Raw genomic sequence first — 27,499 nt, forward strand, 5'->3', positions numbered from 1 at the left:
GACCCGTAAGGGTCCATTTGGTTCCATTTGTACACTCTCAGAGTTACACACCCACCATAAGGGGCCATTTAGGAACCAAAATGGAGTGTTTCTAGTGAGCCAACATGCACAATATCAGCACCCTGACCAGAATGGAACAGAGCCTTCATTAGTATCATTGGTAACACCTGTGAAGGAAGTAAGAAGAGGCCCAATTTCTTTCCAATATGGCTGCTGTGCATAGAGCCTATTGCTTATGAAACGCTAGACCACGCAATTGCAGTCAGTGCTGTCTTTGAGGATCTCTGTGTCTTCTTCTTCCGGCTAATTCCCTTCGGGGGTCGCCACAGCGGATCGTCTGCTTCCATCTTGGATCTTTTTTTTCTGGCGTCTCCTCTGTGACTCCTGTCACCTGCATGTCCTCTCTCACCACATTCTTAAACCTCCTCTTTGGCCTTCCTCTTCTCCTCCTATACCTGGCCTAACCGAAATCACCGGACTATGAGCGCCTATAGTGACAGGGCGATTTATGTGTCGTCCCGTCTCGTTGCCGTGTGACTGTCTGTGAGAGTGTGAGCTGTGCGAGTCGGACTCAGTGTCGCCAAGTCTCGTGAGAGAAATAAGCCAACCGACCTCCAAAAACAAGCCAAGAACAAGCCAAATCTTGTCCAAACGTTGCGATAAATAAGCGGACTTGGCAGCACTGGTCTGATTCTGGTGTCTGAGAATGCTCTAAGCAGCTCATTGGCTCATTTACTCATGACACGACCAATGAGAGTTTCAGTGTTGCTATACGTTCATAGCCTATTTCTCAAATTCTATTACACTCGTGGGGGACATTTGGCCGTGGCCCTAATATTGTCACACACACATACAGTAACACACACACACACACACACACACACACACACACACACACACACACACACACACACACACACACACACACACACACACACACACACACACACACACACACAGTGTTGCTCCCAGTACCTCAATCTGTGTTGTGTTTGGTTGCCCCTGGTGCTCTTGTGGTTTGGTTTGAGGGGGGGGGGGTAGGGGGGGTAGGCTCACTGGCAGGTGCAGGGTAGAAGTCTGAGTTTGGGGTTGGGCTCTTTGACCACTACTGGCATAAAGAATGCCAACTCAAAGCGTTTCACACAGCAAAGCGCTCACAGCCCCCCGGCTGTGTGGGTTGGGGGGGGGAGGGGGGGGTTTGCGGGGGTGTGGGAGTGTGTGCTGATATATGCATGTGTGTGTGTGTGACTGAACGGCAGCTGATTTCCACTGCTGATAATTACGCCGCAAATATATAAACACATACGGTCATCATATGGCGGACAATCTGGTTTGTACATTGTGTGTGTGTGTATGACTATATTTGTGAGGGCTGGATGTCCCCACAAGTATAATAGAACTTGAGAAATAGACGTTGTGATGGCCCTCACAAGAAAAAAAATGTTGTTTTACTGTATGGTTAAAAAATGAGTTTTAGAGATCGGTTTAGGATTAGAAAAAAAGATTCAGGTCAGGGTTAGGACATTTCGAGGTTAGGTGGTTGGCGTTAGTTAATCCCTATTTTATACTTTATACTAGTCGTGCGGTGATGTCACACACCGAAAAATTGCCAATCTACGATCTTTCAGATCTGCTATTTTTTTCAGCTATTTTCAGTGCTGTCCCAAAATCTTTATGCTCTCACAAGTATAGTAATACAAATGTGTATATGTGTGTGTGTTTGTGAGAGAGAGAGAGAGAGCGTGGGGGGTTAATTATGGGGGACAGTATGAGTGGGTGTGCAGTTGAAAAGAGACTCATCCAGCCTCTAGATTAGGACCATATGAACACTGAACGCTCCGTGCTACCGAGACGCTAATATAATATAATATGGCCGCCTCACTGACTGACTGACTGACTGACTGACTGACTCGCGTGCTCGTCTGAAAATAGATCCTCATCCAGCGGCAGTTTGACGAATGGCCGTGGCATGGCACACGGGGGTGATTCATCGGGCCGGAACAGTCATATCGGCCAATGCAGAGTAGAGAGAAAAGTCACCTTTTACTCACACAGCGGGTGTGTTGTTTACATTGCCAGGGCACACACTCATTCATTGTTATGCAAAAAGTCCAAGGTTATTACAGGGTAACAATGGAGCTCTGACCTGACACGATTGTGGGAATGAATGTGTCTATCAGATGTTTTTTTTGTTTTTTTACGTGTGTGTGTTTGTCTAATACACCAGGGGTCTTCAACCGGGGGTCCGGGACCCCTTAGGGGGTCCTCAGAGTTACTACAGGGGGGTCTTTAAACTGAAACACAATTTTATGCAATATAGAGGGGGTCCCTGCTTCATCTTGCTCTCAGCTAGGGGGTCCTTGGCCTGAAATTCGTTGAAGACCCCTGTATTACACAGTGAAGTCCATGGTGTTCATTTAAATCAGAGTGTGTAACAAATGTAACCAAATGGAACGGAATTTTGCTGTACACTGTCTGTTGTTCCTCACTGCCTTAGGGCAGGTACACACTGTACGACTTTTAAAGTGGTCGGGGGGGTCATCTGATCGTTAAGCATTTCACACTACACAAGCCTCTTTCTTGAAATTGGCTGTCATATATCGTTGTGGTTTTCACACTATACGATTGATCGCCGATAAGCGATCACACACTGCAAGATGTTTCACCAGGATGCAATCAAGACCCGATAGATACATAACATTTTTTAAGTTTTTATTCCAATTCATTTTCACCGACGTCTCACGAAAACGTGCAAGGTTCCCGTGACATGACTGAGACATGGCGCTAATGATTGACATTAAATAATTCTCTTATTTCTCTCTCTCTCTCTCTCTCTCTCTAAAACAAACAAGTCGACTTGTTTAAGCAGTGTTGCCATGTCTGCTTATTATAAGCGACTTTGGGTTTGTCTTTCTGTAAAGTTGCTTGTAAATATTGGTATATAGTTGCAGGTGAGGTGCTCCTTCCATTCCGACATCTCACCACTCCGACTAGTGGCTTCCGCGTGCGGTTAAGGTTAGGGTTAGGTATAGGGTTCGTCAACGTCGGAAAGGCGACATGTCGGAAAGGGGAAATGCACCCGTTGCAGGTTGCGTTTTTTTGGGCTTGTTTCTAAAGTGTAGTTGCTTATTTGGGCTTGTTTCCTAATGTTGTTTAAACCAGTGCTTCTCAAACATATATTAAACCCCTTAAACCCTAGATACTTAGGTGACCGGGGTCCCTCACGGGTCCATACTTGGTCCCCTCCTTTTTCCCCCCTCTACACCAAATCTCTTCCCTCAAAATACCCCGCTCTACAAGATTGCAGATCGGCAGAATAACGTTTGCAGAATATTCCCCTATTTTCGCGGAACGTTCGCCTATTGCGACATGCCCAGGAAAGGGTACGCTAGGGTTCATGTGGTTAATATTCCATAATGTACATTCCAGGTTTTTTTTTCTTCCAGTAAGGCCACGGTGTGGCCGTCCAGGTACAGTGAATGTTTCCTGGACTTTTCTCCTAAACTCTGCCTGGAAAGACGCTGCGCTGCTGACTTCCCTTAATTGAGGTCTTTGATTTCATGAGCTCATACATACTGGTGTGCAGGTTGGCTGGCGGGAAGCAGCTGTGTGTGTGTGTGTGTGTGTGTGTGTGTGTGTGTGTGTGTGTGTGTGTGTGTGTGTGTGTGTGTGTGTGTGTGTGTGTGTGTGTGTGTGTGTGTGTTGTGTTTTTAATTCTCTGAGCTGAGTTGGTCTTTGGTTTGGTTTGGTTTGTTCTGGTCGGGTATGGCAGGGGCTTGGCTTGGCGTGGCCTGATGCAGGCTGGTGTGTGTGTGTGTGTGTGTGTGTGTGTGTGTGTGTGTGTGTGTGTGTGTGTGTGTGTGTGTGTGTGTGTGTGTGTGTGTGTGTGTGTGTGTGTGTGTGTGTGTGTGTGTGTGTGTGTGTGTGTGTGTGTGTGTGTGTGTGACCACATCAGTAGCGCTGACAGGCATTTCTGATGAGATGAACAGCCATGGCTGACTCAGCCGCCTGCAAACTGGGAGCACTGGTTTTTGATCCTTTCCAGTCCAACACACACACACACACACACACACACACACACACACACACACACACACACACACACACACACACACACACACACACACACACACACACACACACACACACACACACACACACACACACACACTGTTTGTTTTTGAGGCATGGCCTTAGATCACTGGTTCTCAACATGGGGTCCAGGGACCCCCAAGGGTCCTTCAAAAAGTCATGTCAGCTGGAGGTCTGTGGCCTCTGAAGCCTACCAAACTGAGGGTCTTTGAAATGAAAAAAGGTTGATAATCACTGCCTTAGATTAATTCCATGAGCCCTCACCCTATCCTAGTTCAAATAGGCTTTGTGCATAACTTTAGTGCCAGGTTTCCAGAAGCTGGCCTACCCCGTTTCCTGTTCCACTTCATTTTCCCATAGCTTCATTTGATTGGCTCGGCAGCAGAGTTGAACCGGAAGCACCGGAAAAAATCTTCATACTGTATGAGTTTCTGGTTCAAATCGGGTCCAGAGCCTAATAGCCTACTGTTAACATGTATTCCCAATCAACTTGTGCGATTGGCCCCGAAATTGTCCCTCAATGTGGCTTATGTCAAGAACGCACGCAGTGCACGCACATGCTGTACACGGGTTGGATGACTGAACGGGCCTACTGGGCATACAGGGCCAGGGGCCCAAGAGCTTAGGGGGCCCCTAAGCTAGTGCATCTGTGTTTAGTCACAGTTATTAACTTTGCATGTATTTGTTGTATAGAGTCAAAGGGCTTACTCATTGGAAGATGTCACGAGAAATAAACCATCATGATATCTTTGAAGTGAGTGTTATTATCCCCTCAGTTTATTTATTTGAAAACACCCTAGTGGTGAATTATGGTGCTGTTGGCCCTGCAGGCCAGGGATAAGGGGGGCTTTTTACATGTCCGTGCTCAGGGGACCATAGGCCAAACATAGGTAAGAAATAGCAGACCTACAGTACACGTATATTGTATTATTAATTGTATTAGCAATATATACATATATGTATTAACCACTTAAAACCCATATGGGTAACTGGAGTCCCTCAGGGATCAATACTGGTGTCTTTTCAGTTTTCTGTTATTGTGGGGAAAGCTTCAGTTGAAAATAGCCGATCGACTGCGTCGCGTTGTGAGCTTGTCGATCTGCTACTTTCAACTGAAGCTTTCCCCACAATACCGATGCTGGGGTTTTTAAGTGGTTAAGCACATGCTGCGTCATTTTGCCGAGCTAGCCAGGAGGAGGTTATTATTGATGTTACAACATTTCAAAGTCTCCTTGTGCAGCAGCACATGTGCTTGCGGACACGTCGGAGCAGGTGCATGGTGGGTGTATGTTAACCACACCCCTCATCCTCAGCGATGCTGTGCCCCGTCTTTGATCTCACATCTCCCGTGATGATGATCCCGATCCCGATGAGGATGATGATGATGATGCTGCTCTGACTGGGGGGGATCCAGTTCCTTCTATTCTAGAGGCACCGCGATGGAGTCAGTCAGTCAGTCAGTCAGTCAGTCAGTCAGTCGGTCTTCCTGCTCGCCAGCACATTTCGCTCACAACGCAGGTGCGGGTTCTGCTGACCCGGCTCTCCTTCCCCGTTCCCCCCCGAGGGCCTGGCAGGCTATGACCTAATGGTAATCTGACTCTCTGCTGCGTCTCTCTCTCTCTCTCTACCTCCATCTCTCTGTCTCCCTTTCTCCCCCTTTCTGTCTCCCTTTCGCTTTTCTCTCTCTCTCTCTCTCCCGTATCCCTTTCTCTTGTCTCCCCCCTCTCTTCTGTATCTCTTTCTCTTTTCCCCCTTTATCCCTCTCCCTTCCCCCCCCCCCTCTCTCTCTCTCTCTCCCTCTCTCTCTCTCCCGTATCCCTTTCTCTCGTCTCCCCCCCTCTCTTCTGTATCTCTTTCTCTTTTCCCCCCTTTTCCTCCCCCCCCCTCTCTCTCTCCCTCCCTCCCCCTCACTCTCTCTCTCTCTCTCTTTCTCCCCCCACCCACCCCTCCCCCCCTCTCTCCTTTCTCTCCTATAGCTGCTGGCTCTTGTTTTGATGTGTGACCAGAAATAGTCACACGGGTGATGATGTCATCAGAGTGAGTCAACAGGTAGCCGGTGCTGCAGCATCCCGCTGAGTGTGCCGTTCTGTCCTCTTCACGGGCCGGGCGCTGTGCGAAGCAAAGCACTTCCATGTGACCTGGCTGCTGAAGCCATCCCCCATCTGCCCCCTGGCTGAGCGGCAGCGTTGCCACGTCTGCTTATTATAAGCAGTATCGATACGGCCATGTAGAAGCTGTTACGAGTAAAAGTCAGGAATTTAAAAAAATGTACTTGAGTAGACGTACAAAAGTATTGGTATCAAAATGTACTTAAAGTACCAAAAGTAAAAGTACCAAAATGTTTGAAAATAGCAGATCTGCAAGCTCACTTGGTTAGGGTTAGGGTTAACCAGTGGTTTTCAAGTGTCAGGGTTAGGGTTAAATGTTTGAAAATAGCAGATCTACAAGCTCACTTGGTTAGGGTTAACCAGTGGTTAACGAGTGGTTTTCAAACATTTTCATGTTTCCAAAAAATGTTCAAAAAGTCTGCTATTTTCAAATAGGTTTAAAGTGCTTAAATGGCTTCTTTTGGGCTGCGCTTATTTCTCTCGCAAAATATGGCAACACTGCCCCGGCGGACGCCAAGCAATTGCAATATTCCCCCCACTTCTTTGGCTTTCGTGTTTTTTTTATTGTTTTTTTTACTGTATTATGTTGAGCAATCGGGGGCCGCTTGTTTGCGCGAAACAAAAGCATTTTTGAAGGGTTTAAGAGATGGGGTTTCAGTTGGACCGCGTGTGTCCCTCTCCTTCCTTCGTCTCTCTCTCTCTCTCTCTCTCTCTCTCTCTCTCTCTCTCTCTCTCTCTCTCTCTCTACTCTGGCTGGCCGGGGTCTTTGCCAATACGCTCCGCATTCCAGTGAAATGAGCCTAAGATCCATAACAGTTATGTTGTAATTCACAGTGTCGTAAACACTGCTGATGGGAGTGTGTCTGTGTGCGTGCGCGCCTGTGTGTGCCTGTGCGTGTGTGTGTGTGTGTGTGTGTGTGTGTGTGTGTGTGTGTGTGTGTGTGTGTGTGTGTGTGTGTGTGTGTGAGAGACAGAGGGAGAGAGAGAAATGGAGAGGTGAGGAGGAAAGGTCGAGGCTGTGTGTTTGTGTGTCTGTCAGTGTTTTTACAAAATCACCACTGAATCTCGAAATAAGGTGGTGGGGGGGGGGGGGAACCTGTAAGGGGCTTTTTTTTTAACTCCCCCCCATCCCCACCCACCTCTGTGACGCTGTGATTGCGTCGTGTTTTCCGTAAACAGTGGTTGTTTTTGTCAAAACATCCACTGTCACCAGCTTTAGCGTACATACCGAATAGCCGCTCTCGACCTTCTAGAGACAAAACACTTACAAGTGCTATTTTAACCCATTAAGACCGGGAACGTATCCGTGTCATTTTTTTATTTCTTTGGGCTATTCAAAAATAGCAGATCTACAAGCTCATAGCGCGGCAGCTATGAGCTTGTATATGTGCTATTTTTGAAAAATCATGCCATTTTGTGAAAATCTTTGAATATATATATATATATATTTTTAAAGCAAACATTTGTTTATCTTTGCTTCATGGGTATTCTACAAATGTCTTCTAAATCCTAACAGTTTTCTGAAAAAAAACTATATATCGGTGGTGCTTAAAACCTTTTTCATGTCAAGGACCCCCAAAATGATATGTATTTGGCCTCGGACCCCCAGAAGTTGTAACAGAGTTAAAAATGTTCGCTTTAAAAAAATATATATATTCAAAGATTTGTAAAAAAGTTCACATTTTATTTTTCAAAAATAGCAGAATAGCCAAAGAAGTCTTAAAATGACACACAAGATGCGTTCCCGGTCTTAAAGGGTTAAGAGCACAAACACCTATGAAAAGCCATAATATAATATCCCCCCCCCCCGCCCCCCCCGGCCCGATGACACACACTCCTAATGACACACAGGGATGACACATGGGGAACAGAACATCTGGCAGTACGGTTCAGTACCAGAAAATGATGTAATTTCACCCTCTTGATTACATCTCCATTTCCTCCATGCTGCCCCTGTGTCTGTCTCATTTTTTAAAAAAACTGCAAGAGTGTGAATATTTTTTTTCCGCCGCAGTTCTTCTTTGCTGATCCCATTGATAATTTCTTTCCTGAAGAGTGTACAAACGGAACCAAAATGGACTTGTAAAAGGTTCCATTCGTTTCCATTATACACCCTTCGCCGTTACTGTTCAAAGTTACAGTTACAGTTAAAGGAATAGTTCACCCAATTGTTTTTCTTTTTCTATCAATTAGTCACCCCATGGAGACTTGAATTCATGGATATTTTTTTTGTTTTTGTCACATTCCTAAGCCAGCAGACCGGTAGGCAGCGGTTCCGGTAGGAGATACAAAGGAGACACAAAGGGTGACTAATTGGTTCCGGTAGGAGACACAAAGGAGACTCTTTGTGTCTCCTACCGGAACCGCTGCCGGTCATCAAATTATTGGCTTAGGAATGAGACAAAAACTAAAGCATATCCATGAATTCAAGTCTCCATGGGGTGACTAATCGATAGGAAAAAAAGTATTTTTGGGGGTGAACTATCCCTTTAAAGATCTAAACTCTATTAGTTGGTTGAAACAAAATGTTTTATAGCTCTATGTTCTGACAATAGAATCATTGCTAGAGAGTGTTTGCTCAGTAACAGGTGTCTCTCCAGCTAGTATACAGAAAAAACACTTTTCAGGTGGGATATAAGTTCTATCCAATCAGGAGATAGAAGCAGAGAACCCCCACAAAGATCATCAGTTTGTGTTCCCGTTCAAATTTGTGTCTGCTCATTTTTTGTTTTGTTTCATCACTTACTAGATTGGATCAATATAATTTACGCCCATCCTGAGGCATCAATTGTCACTAATGGGGAGGTCTCACGGCCTTTCCATCTTATGAGAGGGGTGAGGCAGGGAGACAGCTGTTCCCCATATCTCTTCAATTTAGCCATCGAAGTTCTCCCTCGTGAAAAAACACTATTGAATCACTACTCATAACTACTACCAAATGTCTACACAAAAACTACCATTTCATTACTCAATTGCTATTGCGATTAGTAGTGATTTATGTAGTGATTTCAATAGTAAAATGTGGAGAAATGGCCCGTTTCAGTACTTAATCACTACTGATAATTACTACATAATTACTATTCAAATCACTGCCTGGCTGCTACTTAATTACTTCAGCCTCACTATAGGCTTTTTGGAAAGAACTATACAATCACTACACATTCATTGTTGAATTACTACACAATGCTTACAGATCTACTGCTGCAGCTCTACACAATCCCTATGGAAAATATTCATGTAGTGTTTTATCACTACTGATCACTAATGAATTACTTTGTGTTCCTACACAAACCCTTTTGATTCACTTTTTAAACATTACACAATTATCATTCAGTTACTACTGTCTTACTTTTAAACAAACCCTTTTGAATTACCTCTAAAATTCTACAGAATGCTTACACATTTACCGCTGTTTCTCTTAACAATCCCTACTGGATCACTCCATGTTTGTGTGTAGTGTTATGTAGTGTTCTATCACTACTGATCACTAATGAATTACTTTTTGTTTCTACACAAACGCTTTTGAATGACTTTTAAAACATTACAGAATTATCATTCAATTACTTCTGTCTTACTATTAAACAAGCCCTTTTGAATTACTTCTAAAACTCTATAGAATGCTTACACATTTACCCCTGTTTCTCTTCAAAATCCCTACTGAATCACTCCATCTTTGTGTGTAGTGTTATGTAGTGTTCTATCACTACTGATCACTAATGAATTACTTTGTTTCTACACAAACCCTTTTGAATCCCTTTTAAAACATTACAGACTTATCATTCAATTACTTCTGTCTTACTATTAAACAAACCCTTTTGAATTACTTCTGAAAGTCTACAGAATGCTTACACATTTACCGCTGTATCTCTTCACAATCCCTATTGAGTCACTCCATCCTTGTGTGTAGTGTTCATGTAGTGTTTTATCACTACTGATCACTAACAAATTACTTTTTGTTACTACTTAAACCCTTTTGGGTCACTTTTAAAGCTCTACACAATTGTCATTCAATTACTTCTGCCTTACTATTAAGTAATGACAACATCTACTCATTACTTGACCACTGCATATCAGCAATTTCTGATCATGAAACTGGTTACATTACCATTTATCAATTCAGAATCATGCTCAGGTTCAGTTATTCGAGGGGACATGAAATCAATCAATTATAACAATTATATAACATTTATATAACAATAACAACAATAACAATACAAATATCAATACAAAATATATTATCTGTCTGGCAGTACATTCATTGCTGTAGTTGGACTCCATTTACAGTGGCAGCCAAGTTCAGTTTGAATCAGATCTGGGCCACATCCAGATTGGAATCCGATTGGTTTTAATGGTCACGTGATGTTAATACCGTTCGGATTCCAATCTGGATGTGGTGCAGATCTGATCAGATTATCCAGGCTGTATGTTTAACAAAAGAGGAATAAAAGGTGCACTGTAGCCAGTGTGCATTAATTTCTTATCAGGTTTGGAGTGAATAATAGGTCTGACTCAACCTGAGCACAGACAGGCACTCACTTTCACTAGGACAGCGACCCCATTTACAGTGGCGGCCAAATTCAGTCTGACTCAGATCTGGGCCACATCCAGATTGGAATCCGATTGGTTTTAATGGTCACGTGATGTTAATACCGTTCGGATTCCAATCTGGATGTGGCCAAGATCTGATTACCGGTGTAAATGGGGCCTAAGGCATGCCCTTGAACAACAACAATATAAATAAAAACAATATCAATACAATTAACACACAGAATTGTTCTGAGGGGAAACTTGATAACGATTCTTTGTCTGTCATTTGGACTTGTGATGGTGTCCCAGTTTTTCGTTCGTCCAAATACTCTATTTGGCCTTTACAAACACAACTAATTGAGCTGCCGCCCAAACTGCGGAAACAACATATAATGGTGACAGCCCTTTGGTTTGGACCGAGTAAGCCAAAAATGGAAACTTTCTTAGCTCCATACATTGCTGAATGTACTAAACTGGCTAAAGATGGTTTTGAGTGGACAAATCCCATCACGGGTAAAAAACTGATTTCCAAAGTTAATTCAACCTTATTTGTACTGCCGAAGCTGTTGCAAGACCGCTTCTCAAAAATACACCAAAAAAAAACACAAGATGCATGCCCTTGAACAACAATATAAATAAAAACAATACATATACATATATAAAATAAAATAAAACGGGGACCCCATTTACAGTGGCAGCCAAGCTCAGTCTGAATCAGATCATGGGCCACATCCAGATTGGAATCCGATTGGTTTTAATGGTCACGTGATGTTAATACCGTTTGGATTCCAATCTGGATGTGGCCCAGATCTGATTATCTTTTTTTTTTTTTCAGCTAAGGTCTAGACTTCATTACGTATATTTGGAGGTGAAGGGTCAGTCTTCTGTGATGTCTTCTTTTTTGGCCCACCGGTCTTCTTGGGACGTTTTGGCTTCCCTACCTTGTCCTCGTAGTTAAGCTTTGCTGTCACCACCTTAAGAACTTTCTTTTCGGGAACGCCGCATTTCTCCATCACGTAGGCTGTATGAGGGAGAGAAAACAGATTAATGATTAAAATTGAATTCTGGGTAACAGACTAGAGCAATGCTGAACCATCATCGTCCAGTAGTGCCATTCAATGACCAATGGGAGAGATAACAACCGCTGGAACACACCCACCTTTGTCAGGTTAGGATTGTTTGGGCTCCGAGGGTATGATCCATAAGACATAGATATTAGGGCTGTCCCGATGACACAATTTAACCGTGGTGTGATTAAGTGTCTCAGAAGTACGGTATGCGACAAAAATTGCAATGGCCCACCCCACCCTTTTTTAACCTCATCCTTTTTGTGGGGAAGGCAAATGTGTTTAAAGCGTTGTAAGCTTGTACAAGCGCTGTAAGCTTGCCAAGCGGCTATTTTCAGCAAAAAGCTTTCCCCACAATAATATAAGACAGAACATACACTAGTATAGAGCTCTGAGGGACTTCGCTCAACCATATGGAGTTCAGGTGGTTAACAGCAATTTTACACTTGAATTACTATATATAAATAACCTACAATGAATAAGCTTTACAGTGTTGCTTTTTAAATAGCACAGCAGAGATGAGTTTTTACTGTATTTTAATGTTCACTTAGTCTTCATTGCTGTGTATGCTTTTGTAATGCTTTGTGACCATTTCGTGTGAGCCGTGGTTTGTGTGGTATATCTCCCCATTGCGGTTTGAAACAGAAATATTGCGGTATGCGATTAATGCGACAGCCCCAATAGATATGCCTCTAATGTAGAGTCATTATGATCCCAAAGATTTTTAAAACCATCCTACTGTGTGCTCTCGCCCTGTGTCTCTATATCCTTCCGGGTGGGAGGGACATCACGACAGACCCTTGTCTGTCGACCTAAAGTTGTGTCAAATGTTAACATTTCAGGTCATGAAGCAAGAAACAATAATTTAAAATCTCACCAACAACAGCTTGAAGCTTCCGCGGGTCAAGCATGGGCTTCGGGGTGGCAACGTCTTTCTGGATGTTGCACTTCTTTCCTGTAATTAGGGGTGGGCAATATGGACAAACATTGTATCACCATTTTCAGCTAATTATCAGGATAACCATAATTATCACAATTACTTTTGCTATTATTTTAGGATGATCATCATTATGATTGGCATACAATGATTAATTGTATTATGATTACTAATTATACACACAGGCCGACTCAGTATAGGAATGAGATATATGCTGCTAATAGATAATTTCCACTAAAGTGTATTAATTACATAGTCCCCATCCAGAATTGAAGTCAAATTATTGTTTTAGACATGCGACAAATACAAGAACATATTATTGAACTCAATTCTCTGTGGCATGAATAATCAATAGAAAAGGTCATTTTGTGGGCTCCCGCTGGCCTACTGCGCATATCACAAATGTCTCTGATGTCGCCGGTTCGACTCCCGATCCGGGCGACCTTTGTCTCTCTCTCTACCAGTTTCCTGTCAGTATGCTGTCGTATCAATAAAGGCATTAAACCAATCCCGGGCTCCCCCAGAGTTAGTGTCGAAGAGTCCTTGAGCAAGACTCTGAACCCCTGGTTGCTCCCAGTGAGCAGGTTGGTGCCTTGCATGGTTTCCTCCACCATTGGTGTATGGATGCGTGTGTGAATGGGTAAATGTAATGCAATATTTGTAAAGCGCCTTGGATTAAAGGCACTATATAAATGAACCATTGAGACCATTGAGCACACCCCTACCTGTGATGCTGCATTGTGCTAGTTCAGTTCTGCTGAACAGGAGGGTCAGGAGTTTGTTAAGGCTGAGTGCTTGGAGTGGTCGATGTACCGGAGGGAGTGCTCTGGCACAAGAACCCCTCCTCCAATGTCAGTCTGAAAAAGAAACAGAACAGTGTACAGAATAACTTCAGAAATGATTGAATATTACTAGTAGTAGTAAGCTATTTACCACGAGAGAGAGTGGGTTATGCGAGTGCAAAACAACCCAGAAACAGTGGCTTTATCAGACCATAACACACGACCCTCGAGTGGTAAATTGCTTTTCTACCACTTCGACCATATAAATGAAAGAAAACATGCAAGGCTATTGAGTTACAATCCTTAATTGTTTCAGAATACACTCAGCATGGTAGGGTAGGCTTGCCCATGTGACTGCTATAAGCCAATCAGAATGTCTCCTTGCAACACAAAAGTGGGCGGGGAAAAAAACAGAGGGTTGTTAGCCCACAACCTTTTTTTTTAAGTCAATCAGAATCCAGTATCCAATCATGTGACCAAAAAAAGTGGTAGAAGTTATAGTAGTTATCGACAACACTGACAAATGTCTAAGGTTAGAGCTGGATAGCTGAGAAGTGGCACGTGGCAAAAACAGTCAAATTAATACTGGCTTTAGACCACGTAGATTAGGACATTTTCTATCAAATTGGGGGTTCTTGAAATGAATAAGTAAATATAATATTGTGTAACAACTACCTCTTTTTGTGCAGCTTGATTTTGACAGGGCCTCAGGGTGACCCCTGTGTCTAAAGCCCCCGAGAGAGCTTCAACTCGGCTCAGAAGTTCTGGGAGATCTGTAAAGATGTACAAAAACAAATCATGTAATTTAAATCAGAATCATTTCTGAATATTTGGAATTCAACAATATATATCACTTCTGTAAGTTTAACCTTAGATCCTAAATGCTCAGTAAAATACCCAGTGGCGTACCCACCATAGAGGCAGGGCAGGCGGCCGCCTGCCCAACTAAAATCTAGCCTCCCCTAGAAAATAAAGTAAAAGACTGAAAAACAGGCAGTGAAAAAAATCCAAAGAGAATAGTGGCCGTCGGAACTCGTCCATTCACGCGGGCAGGCAGCTAATCACTACCGTATCCAAACAGCAGAGCGACGTCGCCTATACTATAGTGATGCAAATGTTTGCCTTTATCTTATGGGGTGCCAGGAGTGCCAGGTGTGGGGGTCTCTGGGCCATCACCTGTACTCACCAGGCATAAAAGGGGCTCTAGTATGAGAGCAGCTTGAACCATTAAACTACAACATGAAGAGACCACTGCTGAATAATTGATTGATTGATTATACTTGCATATTGTTTTTATTAACGTTTTTCAGTTTTGTAGTCAGTGTTGCGTTGTTAACTTGTTTCCCCCGAGATTTTTTCCCCGAGTACCCCCCCCCCCCCCCCCCGGCCCCTTCAGAGGGGGGGGGGGGGGGGGTAGGTAGAGAAAAAAATCTCGCCTGCCCTAAATGTAATTTCTGGGAACGCCACTGAAAATACCTGATGACATCTACACCAGATCACGAGATCTACAAGCTCACAACGCGTCACATTGTGAGCTTGTAAATCGTCTTTTTTGGGGAATGTTCCCCCAGAATAGGGATGCTAAGGTTCAAGTGGTTGAACGTCAAGTATACATTTATTTGCAGTCAGTACTGATGCAAACTGATGGACATTTCATGCTGTGGAAAGATGGGGATATTTACGTAGTGTAAAATGATACAAGATCCTAAAAATGTAATTCAGGGGTACCGTGAATGAAAGGTTATGGTAAACTAATGGACCCTTATATACCTTTTAACTCTTAAGATGCTAAAATGATACGTTTCATTTTACGCTCTCAAGAGTTGAACTATTGTTGAAAATCTGCATTGCTAAAATAACTTGAACTTACTGTCAAAGAGCAGATACTGCTTCTCAGCTGAGAGTTCTCTTTAAATTAATAAATTAGTCATAATCCCGTTATCAAGACAATTTAAATAACTAAACAATGTGTAGAGTTGGGTCATTGACTTCAAAAACATCAGCCTACGCACTTATTATCAATACAGTAATAGTAGGCTAAAAAGCCTACACAAACAGTATTTCTGTGTGTCAACACTCACCTAAAATGTCCGCCGCTTCTTCTTCATCCTTTTATCTTCTCTGAAGCCGGTTTATAATTCTTTTTGATGAATCCAAAGCAACGCAATTTATCTAACTTTCTATTGAAGTGCTGCAGGCTCGAGACAACATTCATTCTCCCCGCGCAGTCGCGAGCATGCTGAGACATTGTTGCCAGATTTTGTGAGAGAAATAAGCAGCCAGGTCTGTGAAAACAATTAAGCCCAAAAGAAGCGACATTTGCAGATTTGAAAATAGCCGATCTACAAGCTCACAGTGCGTCGCATTTGCAATGCATTTTGTGAACTTGTAGATCTGCTATTTCTACTATCAAAAATAAGTGAAATCTTAGACTAATATTTACAAGCAATTGAAGCAACTTTACAGAAAAACAAGCCCAAAGTCGCTTATAATAAGCAGATATGGCAACACTGCTCAGGGCCCATAATGCACTTCTCTGTAAAAAAAAAGAAAAGAATAGATGTACAAGCTCACAACGCATCGAATTGCGACAAGATGTAGATCTGTAGATCTGTTCATTTTGGTAACCATAGCAATAAAAAGTGTTATTTAGAATCAAACTAGCATATTATTTGCCAATTGCGATAAAATAAATATATTATCTATGTCACATCACAAGAAAAGGACAAGAAATATAAAATAAAATAAAATAAAATAAAATAAAATAAAATAAAATAAAATAAAATATATTGTATAGGCCTACTGTATACTGTATATACGGGGGGGGGGGGGGGGTATTGTAACAGTATTGTAACAGAAGAAAAACTTCACAGTCTATTGGCAGGTATGATGTATGATTCTTAGATTTTGTATTTTTTTATTTTTTTATTGATGAAGATTTTCGATTTTTGGGTGGGAAATGTTTTGAAATAATATAGTAATATATTTTTGTAAGAAACAAACAAAGCAATCTTTCCTTGTGATGTGTCCATGACCCACAAATGGGCCCCGACCCACTGTTTGGGAAACAGTGATCTAACCCTGTGGTTCTCAACCCTTTCAGGCCGCGACGTCCCAAAATAATCATATTTGAGCTGGGGACCCCCCACCCTGATAAGCACTTGGAATGTAGGAGTTGATGCATTTACGTTTAGTTTGACTCTATTGTGAAAATAGCAGATCTTCAAGCTCACAACGCCTCGCAAGGAAGGTGTTGTGAGCTTGTAGATGCTATTTTCAAAATGTTTTCTTATATTATTATTATTGTTAGACAATTTGGCCAATGTTTGACCATTTTTATATTATAGTTTGTTACTTTTGATGGAGTAATGGTGTTTTGTTTTTTTAGGTATTAAAAAGGTCTTAAAGGTCCTTAAATTGTCACTTCACTGTCATCTGGGGACCACCCCCAAATCATGTGGGGACCCCCCTGGGAGTCCCGATCCACATGTTGAGAACCACTGATCTAACCAAACCTGACCAGCTGCTGAGCTGGTCTTTGCTGGTCTGTCCAGTGTCCAGCCATCTGACCAGCTAAGTCTAGCTGGTAAGCTGGTCTTTGCTGGGCAGTCCACCCATTTGACCAGCAAAGACCAGATCAAGTAGAGTAAGAACTCTACTTGATCAATTACATGGCTTCGTAGTAAAGCAGTAATGTTTTAATAGCTTTTTCACTACTCGACTTCTGTAGAGGATTGTCGTGTTTTTACTATATCTTCACTACACAATCAAGTAGTAAAAACTCTACATAATCACAATTTAAATGCCCTTGTAGTAAAGCAGTAATGTTTAACAGCTTTTTCACTACTCAGCTTCTGTAGAGTATTATATAGTGTTTTTACTACACATTCACTACACAACCTAGTAGTACAAACTCTACATAATCACTATTTGAATGCCCTTGTAGTAAAGCAGTAATGTTTTAACAGCTTTTTCACTTTTTCACTACTCGGCTACTGTAGTGGATTCTGTAGTGTTGTTACTACACATGCACTACACTAGCAGGTAGTAAAAACTCTACTTGATCACTTTTTTAAATATTTGTAGTGATTCTGTATAGTAGTTACTGCATATTCACTACACAAGCCAGTAGTAAAATCTCTACACAATCTCTATTTAAATGCCCTTGTAGTAAAGCAGTAATGTTCTAACAGCTTTTTCACTACTCGGCTTGATTACTACTGGGAACACTACTGTTTCACTAAGAAACTCTACTGATGTATTGTGAATAGTGAATAAATTACAGATTTACTACACAATTGCTACAGGTGACTATACAGCCACTACTACACAAGTAGCTTTTGTGTAGTAATTCAGTAGCAGTTTTTCATGAGGGATCCCCCGTTTAAAGATGATTATTTTGGGGGGTTGCAGCACTGAAAAATGTGGGAACCCTTGGTCTATAGCACCTTTTATTCTGGGGAAAGAAACAAAGAAGACTAAAAAAGGAGGTTGGGGATGGAGGGAGGCTTCACGCGATTGACATAAACGGACTTCAATATAAGTACTGCATATTGATAGCAGTATCTAGTTTTGAACTAGATGGTGTAGATATGAAATTGATTAAGATTGAGCGACTGCGTGGCATATCTCTCGCCTATAAATGCATCGAACCTGTTATAGACAAGCTGACAGACGAACGCCCGACTGTCTGTTTTTATCCTCTCCGGCTGTCACCTCTCTCCTGGCGGGCAACCGACGCCGGCTTCTTCCGTCTGAAGGAGTGGGCGATGTATTAATAAATATGCCTTTAAGAAAGACATAACTCCATGATGAATATAGCGAATACGATGTATATTAGGTGATAACAGGTTTGATATGCTGTTTTGCAGAAGAGGTAGTCGGGTGGTGTTGGTGCTTCCGTGAGCGACAGCAGGCCATAGGGAGGCCATCATAGAGAGGTATGTGGTCGCCTGATTGATTGAATACTTTATTAGCAGTTTGCAAAAAAAAAAAGCACAGGAAAGTACAGTTCAATGCAAGGTCTGCTAAGAGGATTTAAAACCCAAGAAAGCCTATGGCTTTGTTCCCATTGGGGTCCTACGGTCATCTCACATACTGTAACTCCTTCTTTTTTTTAACCCATTGAGACCTGAGGCCGCTTCTAAACATTTTCAAAATCCTAAAAAAAAATCGGAAAAAAATATTTTTTACGATTTTTCAAAAATAGCAGAACTACAAGCTCATAGCGCGGCACTCGGTGCCGCGCTATGAGCTTGTATATCTGCTATTTTTGAATAGCCAAAGACATCTAAAGTGACACAGAAGCGTTCCAGGTATCAATGGGTTAAGACCAGCCTAAGGGTGCAGTCACACCAAACTTTTATTCTGCCTATGTGGCAGATTCTGCCAATGCTTTTCAATGGGCACGGAGCATTTTGTTGCCATTCGCGCATTTCTGCAACAAAAACAAAAAAACGCTCGGTTCCCATTGAAAAGCATTGGCAGTGTAATAGATATTTGAGAATGCCAATCTGTTCTAAATCATTTATTTATGTATCTACTTGTATTTGGAGGGTTGGCTTCGCGGCAGGGGTCTTTTCACAGCTCCTGTTGTTGTCGTTCAACAACTGTTCCAAGGGCTGTTCCAAAGGGCTATTTCTACTGCACTATTCTCTTTTGGCTGGTTCAGCAATACAATGTTTTCATATATATGGACGTTCTCCAACTTAAACAGTCAGCATTACTATATATTGTACTGTCACTTTGTTTAGCACATATCCTTCTATAGCAGTGCTTCTCAACCAGTGGTCCGGGGACCACCAGTGGTCCTTGAGGGGGTTCCAGGTGGTCCCCGGCTAAATGATGGAGAGTTGGTGACCAAATGGACCCCTTATTAGATCTTTAACTCTTGAGAGCGTAAAATGAAACCAAATGGACCCGTAAGGTTCCATTTTACGCTGTCAAGAGTTAAATTATTGTTAAATATCTGCATTACTTGTTTACAAGAATGCTACACAATTAGAGAATGTAGAAGAATTGTTATTTTTGATCAACGTTTGCCTGTTATCTCTCCTATGGTACTACAGTACATCAATGTTTGGGTCCTGAGAGGCTACATCTCGAAATGTATGGACCTTGATAATGTTCTCCTTTTTTCTAAAGGAAAGCAGATCTACAAGCTCAGAGTGCAACACTCGGTGACGCGCTATGAGCTTGTATATCTGCTATTTTTGAACAGCCAAATAAATCTAATAATGACAGAGATGCGTTCCCGGATTTAATGGGTTAATAAGGAGAGAGACATACTGTACAGAGCAACTTGTTTGGTTTGGTATATTAGGCCTATATGCAGGACTGGCACTGGGCCCGGGCTCATTCTCTTCCTACAGTATGGAACAAATCTTTTTCATCAATTCAACACAGTCTAAAAAGAAAAAAATGCAATTCCATTAGTGTGTGTGTGTGTGTGTGTGTGTGTGTGTGTGTGTGTGTGTGTGTGTGTGTGTGTGTGTGTGTGTGTGTGTGTGTGTGTGTGTCTCTAAACCTGAACCTGTATATTGTGCAAAGCAAAGTCGTTATATTGTCGTTACCGCGCCCGTTGGTATAGTTAAACACTTTCGGAGTTAGTTTCGCTTGAATGGATAGTTGATTACCTCTCTTTCTATTCCCTGCTAAATGTGCTGTAAAGCAGGCCATGACTGGCCACGCTTGCACTGCGAAATACTCGCAATCCTGAACATAAGATAAAAACCGACACACTCACTCATACAAAGAGACATGCTTATCCCATTAAGACCTGGAACGCATCTGTGTCACTTTAGATTTCTTTGGCTATTCAAAAATAGCAGATCTACAAGCTCATAGCGTGGCACTCGGTTTCAAGAAAAATCTTGAAACATTTTTTTTTAGATTTTTTTTCAAAAAACTGTTAGGATTTAGAATTTTTTAAAGAATCCCCTCAGATATTAGTGGGTTATTATACACAAGCACAGCACACACACACACACACACACACACACACACACACACACACACACACACACACACACACACACACACACACACACACTAGGGCATTCACGAATATTGATTTTTAGTATCCTATAAGTATTCGAATATTCGATTAATCGATTTGATTATAAAAAATAAAATAATAAAAAAATAAAAAATAGAAAAAATAAAAAGTTTTTTTTTTTTTTTTTTTTTTCAATGACATTGATGACTGGACTCAAGGAATGCGAGTTGACGTCACACCAGAGCTCACAGCTGCGTGTCTGCTGCAGAAAAGCCACTAAAAAAAAAATAATCTAAAAAAAAACAAAAAACAAAAAACTTTTTATTTTTTTTTATTTTTTTTATCGAATAATCGAATAGTGGTTTGATAGTCGAATAGTCGGTTTGATAGTCGAATATTCGAATATTCGATTATTCTGTTAATGCCCTAACACACACACACACACACACACACACACACACACACACACACACACACACACACACACACACACACACACACACACACACAGAGAGAGCCCTCTTGCTGGTTTACACCTGTGTGCACCTGTTCCATCAGCAGTGTTGCCAGATTATGTGAGAGAAACAAGCAACCAGGTCTAGGGAAACCAGCCCAAAAGAAGCGACTATGGGCCACACGAGCACTTTAACATATACATCAGCTACTTGAAAATAGCAGATCTACAAGCTCACAACACGTCGCGATGCGACGCGTTGTGAGCTTGTAGATCGGCTATTTTCAAATAAAATCTCGCAGGGAAATTATAAGAAGCAGATCTGGCAACCCTGTTCCATCAGGCCGTGCTTCATGCGTGTCATGCGATCACTCCGGCGGTTAGATTTATATTCATGAAGTGGGAGAGAGGAGTCTGACCTCACTGCCTAGTGATCACATGGCACTGAATGCCAATGAGACAGTAAAAAATGTGATAATGGACTTAAAGTGCCGTGGCATCGGCGCGCCGCTTCAATAGTTCAACAACACAAATCATGTTGAGGGCTTCGTGGAGATTAAAAAGTTTGAATGGAACTTGAGAAATAAATATGCACCCGGGGGGGGGGGGGGGGGACATTCAACAATTCATTGTGTGTTGTGGGTTGATTCATTGTCATGACATATAGACACATTCCACCGTGGCATGTACTTTACGAAGTACCGTGGTTCACAAACATTTTAACTCACGGAAGACCCAAAAGAAAACGTTTGCCCGAGACCGAAGCTAGTCAAAATGCGTCGCGACCTTGTAGATCTGCTATTTTCACTACTTAAACAAAAGAAACAATTAAATAAATATGGAAATTATTAGATGTTTTAATTTTATTTATGAAATACTTTTGAAATAATGTTGGAATAATTTTTAATTGATGAAAAGTTTCTTTAAACCTTTTAAAATATTTTTTTTTTTTTCAATGTAGGAAACGGAGAAAAAAAGGAGATATTTACTCACGACCCATAAAATTTGGTCCGCGACCCAAAGATGGGTCCCGGCCCACTGTTTGGGAAACAGTGCCTTAGTACATCAGGAGTGCTTGAGCGGAAACACATTTGAGATACGACTGTTGATTTTCATATTCTTATTGGATTTTGCAGTGTAAACTGGGGTCCCAGAGGTATTATCGTATATCAAATGGGTGTCTGTGGCCTATAATATGCATATCAAACTGGGGGTCCTTGAAATTGAAAAAGGTCGGTAATCACTGGATTGTCACGACATCGACATTTCCACAACAGCATGTGATTCAGTTCAGCAGGACGTGTTGTATACCAGCCACTGACACTAACAGAGATACAGAAAAAAACGTTTGTTTGGAAATTGTAATCATCTAAACATCTCGTCCGCAGCGTGTGCCGCACAATGTCACGACATCACACACGCATCAAACGGCACTCTTCCTCAAGAGCTTGTTGGGCTGGTAGGCGGCTGCAGTTATGAAAAAAAAGCACCTAACCCAAAACTAATTGCAACAAAACGTTTTTCAACTGTTTCTTGCAGTATTAGGTGTCCTTAATAACATACTCAAAGTTTACCAAAGTTTGAGCACTGGAAAGGTGTTATTTTCAAGATGGCGTCCAAGATGGCCTAAAAATCTTTAAAATAACCTAACTCCTTCATTATTTATCCTAGACAAGTACTTTTTGTGTCTTACCCTATGTTTTGGGGGCCTAGAAATCCACTGGAATTGTCCAAATTGCAGAGATACAATTAGATAATTGTGAAATCCAATATTTTGTTTGTGACTCTATTAAAACCCTCTGAAATGGTCACCCGTTTCAAGTGAACTAAACTAATTATGCAATAAACTAGTTATATCTTTTTTTACTGGAACAAGGCTTCAAGATATCCTTAAAACACAAGTCACAATTTTCAATTTTGTCAATTTTGTCATTCAGAAGGTGCATGGCAGAGAAAGAGAATATTGTCAGTTGATATAGTATTGCATGCAATATTGAAAGGTTTTGGATAGCTCTGTGGATCAAATGTGAATCAAAGTGTCATCTTGTAGACACAATATTTTGAAAAACAATAAATAGATTTTTGAAGAACTTTTTAACACATTAGGAAGGCAATCAGTGTGAGTGAGTAAAGAGGGGTGGAGGTGGCTACGGAGGAGCTCTTCACTCAAAACCCATGTCTCTACTGGGGGCCTAGGCAGAGGGGAGTATGCGGGGTAGGGTTGTGTGAGGAGGTAAAAGGGGGTCTGGTGTAGAGTTTAGAGGGCCTAGGGTTCCCCTCAGGTGGGTGGAGGGGAGTATGGAGAGTGGGGGTCACTGGATTGCTCCCTGGGCACTTGGAGCACAGAAGAGCAAAGTTATAGGAGCCAAGGAGACCCTGAGCTTCTCTCCCCCATGTCCGAGGTGCAAAACCTCCAACAGTTGGCTCAGACATGTTAAAGCTATAGTGGGGCACTTGGGAGCTCAGGACGAGTGCTCATATGCAGTTAAAGAGAATGGGGCTTGTCGGCCCCTGTGGTGGTAGTTCTAAGACCTCCACGTCATGCATCGTGATAGCCAAATTCCAATATTCAAGTGTCCATCATCAAGTCCTCCACTCCCGCCTTAGCCCTGCCTCGGAGGCAGGAGGTGAGGAGGCAAGGAGCGTAATTTTTAAGTGACAGCAATTATGACGTGTCACACAGTTGGATTGCTGGACTATTTCGGAGCTAGGAGGGTTGTCATGTGGAGGAGGAGAAATTATACGCCACCACGCATTTCAACAAAGACAGTTCTGCAAACGATACATGAAAGATATACAGTACTTGTATCTTGCCATATTTCACTCCAAGTGGCTTAGGGAGCCTGCGCTCACCTGGTTCTCAGCAAGTCCAAAAGCAAATTAGCATTTGGGATGCAAACAATTTCTAAGTCACGCTGGAGGACGGAGTGAGGAGGAGGCAGAAATTAAGCTTATGCGTTAGGCTGAGAGGAGTGTCCCTACGTCGCCTGGCTCACTGGATAGTCCCACTGGTCCCAAGTGGACCTCCATGCTGGCTCCTATGCCCTATGGCACTCGTGAGTGGCCATAGTTAGTGAGGAGGGACCCCCCATAGTGGTGGTTGTAAGACCATGTGGTGCATGACTGTGTGTCAGGCAGACAGGGGTGTCCCTATGTCGGACTGGCTCACAGGAGAGTCGGTGACTTAGTGACTGGCTCAGAGTATCCTTTCTCTCCAGAACAAAAAAAATAGTCTAACCATTAGGTGTATACAGAAAGCAATGCTTGTTTGTTGGATAGCAGCAGGGACAAAGCGTGGAGGTCGGTTAGATCGGGATTCTATGGGAGATTGGAGCCCAGGGCGTCATGGGCTGTCTCCTATGCCTTCTTGATGTTAAAATTATCCAGAAAAAAAGATCAAGGTTATTGCTATAGCAGTACCAATCACAAAATAAAAGACATGTGAAATGAATTTTGCACAAAAACCCCACACAACTACTCTCAGGAATAAGAAGATGTCTGTGACAAGCAAATCTGAACCCTCTACGCACCACACTCCTCCACCACCCCTGCCTAGACACCCAAGACAGCAGACACTAGATACATGTTGTGATAGCTCTGTACTGTCTTGCATATCCTCTCCAGGCCCATAAGGGGCCATTTCTCTCCACTGTAATATTTGAGAATTTGGCCAATTTGCTATTAAAAAGGTCTTAAGAGTGATTAAGTTGTCACTTTGGAAATGTGCAGATACACTGTATACACTTATACTGTATGTTGGTTTGTTTACTGTTGAGTGGGAAAACAATGATGCATATTAAGCTAATCATCTGGGGGGGGGGGGGGGGGGGGGGGGGGGGGACCACAGTCCTAGGGGACTAGGATTATTATTTTATTTTTTGGCAGACACCTTTACAAACAAAATAGTGAAGAAACTTCTCTGTAAGGAATTTCTTCCAAGATTTGTGTAACATTCCCAGTCTGTGAGTTACAGCCATGTTTTTACAAATGTCACAGTACCACCCAATAATAATGAATTTATTCCTTATTGTTATCAAAAGAAATCTCCTGAAAGCTTCAACAGTGAATTCATGTATAGGTGATGAATTCACCAAATCCTGGGCATTATGGCACGTAGAAAAGGGAGAAATGTCCAATTACATTGTTAAATATGCTTATAACCATGCTTATAACCAATTTCTTTTATAATTCTATACTTGTAATCACTTGAATATAATTTATATTATGCTAATTAGATCCAAGATCAACAAAACCTGGGGTTAGGCACCAAAATTACTTGTCTAGGGTGAATAATACAGGAGTAATGGTATTTTAAGGATCTGACGGTGGCCATTTTGAAAATCGGACCTTTCTAGTGGTCCGATTTTGGTAAACTTTTGATATGTTAAGTACACCTGATACTACAATAAACAATTGAGAAACCTTTTGTTGCAATTTTTTTTGGGTCAAATCATAACTGCAGCCGCCTATGGGGGGGAGGTGTGTTTGAACGCCAGTGGAAAAAGTAAGCAAACGGCAGGCGGGCGGGGAGGGGGGAATGGTGATGATAACGAAGCTGAAATAACTGAAAAAAATAAATGCCAGATGTCTGTGCCTTATCAGCAAGACAATAATGAAGGACCAGACACCTCAATCAGCCACATCACAATGTTTTTGCAACAGGAGTCATTTCACGACTCCGCACAGCTAGGACGGCTGCCAAGGGTTTTTAACCATAGGCAATCTATTTCATTGTACTTTCTGCAAGGTGCCAGACGTTAGAATCAGCCCAGATTTCGAACCTCCTGTAATTGTGGGGCCGACAGTAATGTTTTTTTTTTTACTTAGATTTTTATTGTACGCGATAACCTTGAAATTTACTAGTCTGTGGAATATCGATCAAACCACAACATGCTCTCTCTCTCTCTCTCTCTCTCTCTCAGCGTTCCACTGATTAGTTTATTTGTTAAATACTTTTTCACTGTTTATTAGCAGCTGGCTGCTAGGAGAACATTTAACCCATTGATACCTGGAACGCATCTGTGTCACTTTAGATGTCTTTGGCTATTCAAAAATAGCAGATCTACAAGCTCATAGCGTGGCACCGAGTGCCGCGCTATGAGCTTGTAGATCTGCTATTTTTGAAAAATCGTGAAAAAATGTTTTTCTACATTTTTTTCCGAAAAATTGTTAGGATTTAGATTTTTTTTAGACGCGGCCTCAGGTCTTAATGGGTTAAATGACTTTGTAGAAACACAATTCCCTCGCCCTGGCACCGTAATGTGCTGTGTGCGTGTGCGGGTGTGTGTGTGCGCGCATGTTTAGTTTTGAACCAGGACGGCCGTAGCTTTAGTGGTGGAGATAGGCCCGTCTGGTAATCAGAAAGGTCACCGGTTCAGCTCCCGGCCCGCCCCAGTAATACATGTCGACGTGTCCCTGAGCAAATACACTTAAACCCTAACCTCATCATCAGCTAAAACCTGTATTTCCCCTGCGAGAATGACAAAAGTGTCCCATTCCCACACGTACTCCACGTGGACTAGACCACTTGGTCCTCAACACGGGGGTTCACGTGTTTGACACAGGGGCGATAGAAAGTTAACAGGGAAGGCGATGTGTACTATACCTTCCCCTCAGTGGTTCTCAAAGTGGGGTCCTGGAACCCCCAGGGAGCCATACTAGGGTTCCCCAGTTTAATGACCAATTCACAACCAATGTCAGGAAGAAAGGAAAAGAAGAAGAAAAAAATATATATTATATGAAAATGAATAAACGTTCTGATTACCCCTATAGGAACACCAAAGTACCCCCTAAGGCTACTAGTACCCCCCATTGGAGAAACACTGGCCTAATGCAATTAAAACGGTTTGATAATCACTAGGACTAGACTGTGCAAAAACATCCAACATGCTTAGTGACCGATAACATACGATCAGGAGGGGGAGAAACCACAACGGCAGCAGTTAAAAATGCTGTGTTGTCCCGAGTAATTTCCAGGCCTAATGAATGTATTTATTTAGTACAAGGCGGAAACGTGGAGCTCTTTTACTATGCGCTGAATCGGCGTAGTCGAAGAGCAATAAATGAGGAGACACGAGCGAGGAGGCAGCGTTAAGGTTTATTTACGGGCGAGCCCCATGTGGTGCTGATGATAGTGGTACACCAGTAACGCGGGCCACTTGGGAGATTTTGAACCCCCCCGTCTACCCATCCCCCCCCCCCCCCAATAACCACAGCTCCTCGTATAAGGCCTTAAACGCCACATTGCGTTGGGGGAGCACAGAGACTGCACGACATGGCAAAGAGCTAACGACCCTGTAAACAATTGAATACACACTGCATAGCCAGCATATCACCCCCCCCCCCCCCCCCAAATGTCATCAGAGAGAGAGAGAGAGAGAGAGAGAGAGAGAGAGAGAGAGAGAGAGAGAGAGAGAGAGAGAGAGAGAGAGAGCTAATGCATGTCTAATGGATTCCACTGCCTCCTAATTTGCTTTCTCCATCAGTCAGTCAGTCAGTCAGTGGTGTAAAGTAACTACGTACAATTGTGAGGTCT

The 27,499-nt window shown here is 42.4% G+C and overlaps 1 long non-coding RNA gene across 1 annotated transcript; it reads right to left on the reverse strand.

Annotated features, from left to right (window-relative positions):
* Positions 1 to 12,671: 12,671 nt before the first annotated feature.
* Positions 12,672 to 15,620, reverse strand: LOC311040854. Its single transcript, XR_014600332.1, has 4 exons — positions 15,595 to 15,620; positions 14,189 to 14,286; positions 13,457 to 13,588; positions 12,672 to 12,749 (listed from the first exon to the last, which is right to left on the reverse strand). It is a non-coding gene; the product is annotated as an uncharacterized lncRNA (long non-coding RNA).
* Between the last annotated feature and the right edge of the window lie 11,879 nt (positions 15,621 to 27,499).

This window comes from Gymnoscopelus microlampas, assembly GCF_963454915.1.
Source record: "Gymnoscopelus microlampas genome assembly, chromosome: 24".
NCBI classification, from domain to species: Eukaryota; Metazoa; Chordata; class Actinopteri; order Myctophiformes; family Myctophidae; genus Gymnoscopelus; species Gymnoscopelus microlampas.